This window comes from Lepeophtheirus salmonis, chromosome 2 (assembly GCF_016086655.4).
Source record: "Lepeophtheirus salmonis chromosome 2, UVic_Lsal_1.4, whole genome shotgun sequence".
In the NCBI taxonomy this organism is placed as follows: domain Eukaryota; kingdom Metazoa; phylum Arthropoda; class Copepoda; order Siphonostomatoida; family Caligidae; genus Lepeophtheirus; species Lepeophtheirus salmonis.
The window spans coordinates 24082174-24088695 of NC_052132.2; the positions used below are offsets into that span (position 1 = coordinate 24082174).

The following is a 6522-nucleotide window of genomic DNA, read 5'->3' on the forward strand; positions in this document are numbered from 1 at the left end:
TTCGGCAAATGTAGAACCCTTGTGCAGAGGTTTTTCATACTTAAAGTTGATAATATTGTAGAGAAAAACGCGTGCAAGGAGAAGGGGAAAAAAGTACATATGGTGTCATTGTTTAAAATACTAATGTGATTATCATCTGCCTGTTTTATTATGATTTTTGAGGGTATAACGAAAGTATTTATTAGCAAAATGTTTAATGAAGATATACTACGTATTTAGACGTTTTTTATCCGTTACAGTAGATTTGAAAACGTCACACTCCATGAAATTGTAATTTATTATGAACCTTATTCTCAAAATAATAGCTAATGAAACGACAAAGTAGAGTATTTCGAATTATATTTGAAGTTCAAAGTTTAAAAAAGAAGGCTTTAATTAAATATAATCTAAATAATAAAAAATATACCATCATACATTTATGTTAAATATACAAAATTAAACAATGGGAATCATATAACTAATAACAAAAATTATATATACAGAATATTGAAATAATAGATTGATCCAAATAATATTTTCTTGTTCTGACATCGGAATCCAGTTAAATATGTCATAACTTTAGAAAACACAAGCGAGACGTGGAGTTTAATCAAAAAGATAATCCCCCTCTTCTTCATGTGGAAGTTGCTATATACAATTGTGCACAGCATAGATATATCTCTACCGATGAAATCTAACTAATTATCAAAAATAAAGTAAATGTCAAAATCATAAAATTAGACAATAAATATACTAGTAAAAAAATGTTAGAAATAAATCCATCTTAAAGATTTAGAGCAAAAGCTAATTATGTAGTAATGTCCGGCGATATTACTCCTTATTAAGAGCATCAAAAAGATATTTTCCCCGTTATTTATGCTTATATAACAACATACTATTATCATGAAGGATATACACAATTGCTAATTATAATGCCAATGTAACTACCCCTGTTGTTGTTACCATTTAAGTAGTTGTTTTTGCCTTTTATGAGTTTTCTGAACACCATTTCTTGGAGCCTATCAACCATAGCTAAGCCTTAAGTGATAAAAAGAGTAATATTTATTGACTATGTAATATTGGAAAACCTAATTATCATACCCAAGTCTTTAAGTGAAGAAACTAGTCTCAGACAATCTAGTTATGAACCATCCAAAGTTATTACCCCCGTTGTTGTGACCGTTTAAGCAGTTGTTTTTGCTATTCAAAGAGTTGTGTATCATAATTCTTGATATGTTTAGCTAAAATATAATTATATTTTATGGTTAGATTTAAAAAAATTTAATGCTTACTGTTAGATAGTACAAAATTCAGAGTTCCATTTCGATATTAGTAAATACTTTTTACTGATAACTTGATCGTCATTTGGTGTGGATGACTCAAAACATTTTATATGTATTTCTATAAATGACATCAGTACCAACATCCTCCATTAATTAAATGATGGTTCCTCGGGAAGGGATAGGCTTACCCGTGTATTTCTCCATAAACTTTTTGAACGTAGTTGATAAGCAATGGATAAGCATCATGCAATAAGCATCTTTGTGAGATCAGAGTTAAAGTCTGACTTGATGTATTGATCATTAACTTGATTTTTTAGATGAATATTCATGCTCTTGATATGAGATGAGGATAATTTGTGTCGGGTAATTCTAGACAGAGGACTAAGGGCACATTTATATCGAATACTCCGACAAACCATTTGTTTCTCATGCGGTAAGTATTTCCCAAATTCCTGGGCCTCCATTTTCAGAAATCCAGACAGAAGGCGACGTTATTTAAGGCATTTTATTCAGTACTCTATTGACTATCACCATCTAATATTATATTAATATTGAATAATAAAGGCGGGAATGATAACATTCTTGATTGATAGAAGAAGATGTATATTATTTAATCAATGATGCCATAAGTATTTCTTCTCTTCTCTTCGCACGCTTTTCTATTCTTACCAAAATTATCACCCTTACTTATACCTAATTCTTCACGTTTTGCACTATTTCTTCAGATATCCTATCTCATACGATATCATTCACTTTTTTTTAGGGTTCCGGCGTGGTTACAGTTTTTGACCATCCTTAACAAGGGTTATCTTCGAGGGATGTGCAATCATGCTTAAAATCAGCTTAAAATGCTCAAAATAAGAGCCAGTCCTAGGAATGACAAAATTCATGAAGGCCGGACTGATCCAACAATAACTCTATTGTGTCATTCTGTATTATCTTGTAGAGATAATTCTTTCAAAATAAGGTGATAATAAGACTTTTTGTCTTGTATTTTTAAAAGAAAACCCTAAAAATATTCAAGTTATGGTATGATAGTAAAATACTGGAAAGTAAAAAAAGACCGGATTTGACGTTCATATCTAATAAAATGTATTTGTATGCCACAGCTACATAAAAAATAATAGTCAACTTCTAAGACTAAAATCAACTTTTTGACATCTACTATATGGCCTGCGATTAAATATTTACAATGCATATACATAAAATATTCTGGAAATTGTATTTTTATTGAAGAACATATTTTATGTCAAGAGATAATAAAGTATCATAGGAAATTAGAAGTTATATTTTTGGGATATGAAAGTTTTTCTATTATACAAAATTTTATTTCTTTATACAAATCATTACTTTTGGATTCGAGTTATAAATGGTAGGTTCTAGTTTTGGAGCGTACAAGTAATACAAGTAAGACATTAGAAAAATATAAATAATGTTTAATTGAATTGTTCAACACTTAAGTTTGACTTCTTCAATAAGGAAGTCAGTTATTATTTATCAAATAGTGTAGATTACTTTAGGAAATATTTATTAACAAAATACGGAATTATTTAAAAAAGTTGTACCTGTATAATTACATCATAGCATTTAGTTAGTTAAGGCAAGAACTTATGAAAGAAAAGCTCAGTTATTCCATATTTCTTTTCATTTCTATTACCTCATGCCTAATGTACATTATTCACTATTACTGTTTTGTGTTTTTGTTTGTAATGTTGTTTGATTGAGTGATTTGATCAGGGGAAAGTTATTATTATGAAGCATGATTATTTTTTACAAAATTGGGAGATAATCCCAATTTGGAAGATCAAATAAGTATTTCTTGCTAGTTCAACATCTTTCATTCTTTCAATTGATGGTCAATTGGACTATAAAGCAGGATTACATATATTAAATTGTATTCCTTGCCCGTTTCTCAGTTTAGCGTCAGACAATGATTCTTACAGAGCATTTTATAATACTTCCAATTTAAATATATCTATCAAATATGCAGTTAAAATTTGTCAAATTTTCCTGAAGGCAAGTGATTAATAAAATAATATATCAAATGTGGTAACATAAATTCAGTACATACAATGTCTGAATTCTTTTTGGGATCTACGTTGTATTAAAAAATTACCATTATAATACAAAATTATAAGAGTTTGCTTTTTGAACCACCATTTATTTATTCTGTCACTCAAATAGTAACAATAAATCAAAAATATATATAATTTTATAAATGAGATAAGTTATTCACGAACAATAAAATCATTTAAAATTTATTATTTAAATTTATAACTAATTTATTATTATGCTTAAAATTGGTGCACTAATTTTTCATTTCATTTGGCTTCATGGTATACAAACAATACCGTAGTTTTACGACTTCTGCATGCTGGTTTAGTTGACTTTTTGATGCCAGGAAAATAAATCTTCCCCTCCCAAGGGTTTTTCAAAAATTATCCTTTGATTTGCTGCCAATGAAACATTTAATGGAAAAATTATTTTACATTCATATGAAAGTTGCCATGTTGTTTTTCTTTCCTTTATTCCAAAGTAGCAAATATTATCATGGCTTAAAAGGCTGACACTTTTAGTCCCTGTAATCATACTGTAAGACAACAATTATTTCGGGAGAAAACTCTTTCATGTGTGCCATTCAATTGATTATATGTTTATCCTCTTTAAAACATTTTTAATCATGGTAAAAGCAAGTTTATAGTTTGACACAAAACTCGTTGAATATTACAGAGTGCAGGAAACAAAAACTTTGGGTCTATAGAATTGCATTTTAATACATTTCTGAAGACGGTGTTGAGTAATTATTTTAATCATGTGATTGCATTATAAATAAGCTTTGTTTTGATGTAGTTTCTGTTTTGAATCGGCCACAAAGTGAGTAAATAGGAGGTAAAAAGGTGTCGTGTATTTTTGTGACGTCCAGAGCTCAGGGACGTAGAGTTCTGTGCTCAAAGCTTCGCTGATTTTTGGCCAATTGAAATATGGTTTCCATTATCTACCAACGCGAAATTATTTTATTACTTTTAGTAGGGTGCCATCTAAGGCATCATCAATACAACTGCACACCTTATTCTGGATTACCTGAAGTCCATCATCTTTAAGGTCCGGGCCAACTACCCTGAGGACAAAATTGCCAAAGCCTGTACCAGCTTCAGGAACCGTATTGAGGCTGGTATTGATTATAATGAAGGCCATATCGAGTAAAGTGCAAAATCTGTGATTTGCCAACAATTTTTGTAAGTTTAATTTTTCAAATATAAAAATAAAAATTTTGAATTTTTGAAGCAACAAAAATATTTTTCAAAATATATATTAAATAGGTGGTTTATTAGTATTTATCATATTTGTAACAAAAAACCTTGAGAATAAACATATCAGGCACGTTATTACCCGATATACTTCATTTTTTCAATATAATTTCTCCAGCAGTAGAAAAGAGACTCTCGATTAATCAATACCCGAATATTTCAAGGTTTTCATTTTAGTTCCAGTTTTTACATGAATAATTTGGGTAAGCTCTACTAACTTTTAGAAAATTCTAGACTTTAGTGAAGAGGAATTTTTTGAGTAGAAGTAATACTTGAATTCAACATTAAAAAAGCATCCAAGATATTATTTATGAAATTTTGCATCGACTGTTTTCCCGCCAAAAATTGTAATATATATACAAAAGAAAACATGGATATCTTATTTACTTGTGACAAAATTATTGATTTAGAAATGATGAAAAATGATAGATTTACCTTTTTGAAAATAAGGTATTGGTTTTATAGTAGTTATATAACTAATCAAATTATTTATTGTTAATACATTTTTATTATTGAAGTTTATCATAAGGTCATGAAATTATTTAGACTGTACATCATTTTGTCAGATTAATAGATAATTAAGTATGAAATTCAAAGTTTTTAAAGATGATAACTACATTTTACTATAAATACATTTTAAAGAAAATATTTTCTATTTTCTTTCCATGAAACTGTTGTGATAAAAATGTCTATTATTACAAATATATTCAAAAAGATTCCTCTTGTATCATTTTTTTGAAATAGAAAACAAATTTAGAGTTAAAAATAAATTCCTATAGTAATTTTATTGCTATTTTTTAGAACAATCTTAGAGACATAAATTTTAAGGAATCTTTATATTTTGATCTAGTAAAATTTATTCATTCAAATACTGTGGATAAAACCTGAAAGACCGTAATACCCCTTTAAGATTAAAATTTCTAGGATAGTATCAAAATATTATGCTTGGATAAATTATACAAAAATTGATAATTTACTCCGATAATTTTCAACTTAAACCCATAAATGCTTGGATTTTATTTCTTTCTCTACAAAAATTGTTGTAAAAATTTTTAGTTGCTTTATTTAATTGATTAAAACATTTAAACTGACAAAAACCAAACTGACTAAGAAAGAACTAGGATGTTCCCCATATATGGGATAACGTGTATACAAATTCGTACAATGACGTAGTTAAAGAAAAAAAAGGCTATTATTAATTGAATATTTTCCCTTATTGATGCATTTTTTCACATCACAGCATCAAAATTAATATATGAAATTATAATTAATCCGATTAAAATTTCCTGTTTGAATATTTTCCATCGTAAATAATTTAAAATTCTATTCAAAATAAAGTTTATTCATATACTGTATTATAAAAATTATTCATATTGATTTGTTATATGAAACAAAAAATCAATATCGGTATGTATTCATCATAAACCGGTGTGTTTCAAAATTTAGATGGTATGTATTTAAAAGTTCCTTTCAATTCAAGTTCAATAAACATTGTTGATTAAGTACTATCTATTTTATTAATAAAGATATATGAGGGCTTAAGTATAAACACAATTTCACCTTATGTTGGTTTTATAACTTTAACAGAATTTGACAATAATTTTTATATATTTAGGTACTTTCAATTATAATTTTGAATTTTTATAAAAGCAGTCATCATTCTTTTTTAAATTATTATAAATTATTCATATTAAAAAATAGATACATATATTTTTACAAGGCTTTAAATTGTAGTAAAAAAATAAGGACTTTTTAATAAGAAAATATTACTTATTTTGGATTGCGTACAATCTAAATATTACTTCGTGCTTAAATAGGTTTCAATTAGTTGTTATGAGATAAAAAAACTAAATTCAAAGCTTTTCCCCCCTTCTTTATCTCATCTATTTATAGATTTAAAAAAGTGGGATTTTCGGCCAGCGCTGATCATTGCTTTATATTTGTTTTTGTTT

At 27.5% G+C, this 6522-nt stretch overlaps 1 long non-coding RNA gene across 1 annotated transcript; it reads right to left on the minus strand.

The window, feature by feature from the left end:
* Positions 1-355: 355 nt before the first annotated feature.
* LOC139907663 (uncharacterized) lies at positions 356-1540 on the minus strand. Its single transcript, XR_011784391.1, has 3 exons — positions 1272-1540; positions 1081-1220; positions 356-1017 (listed from the first exon to the last, which is right to left on the minus strand). It is a non-coding gene; the product is annotated as an uncharacterized lncRNA (long non-coding RNA).
* Positions 1541-6522: the final 4982 nt, after the last annotated feature.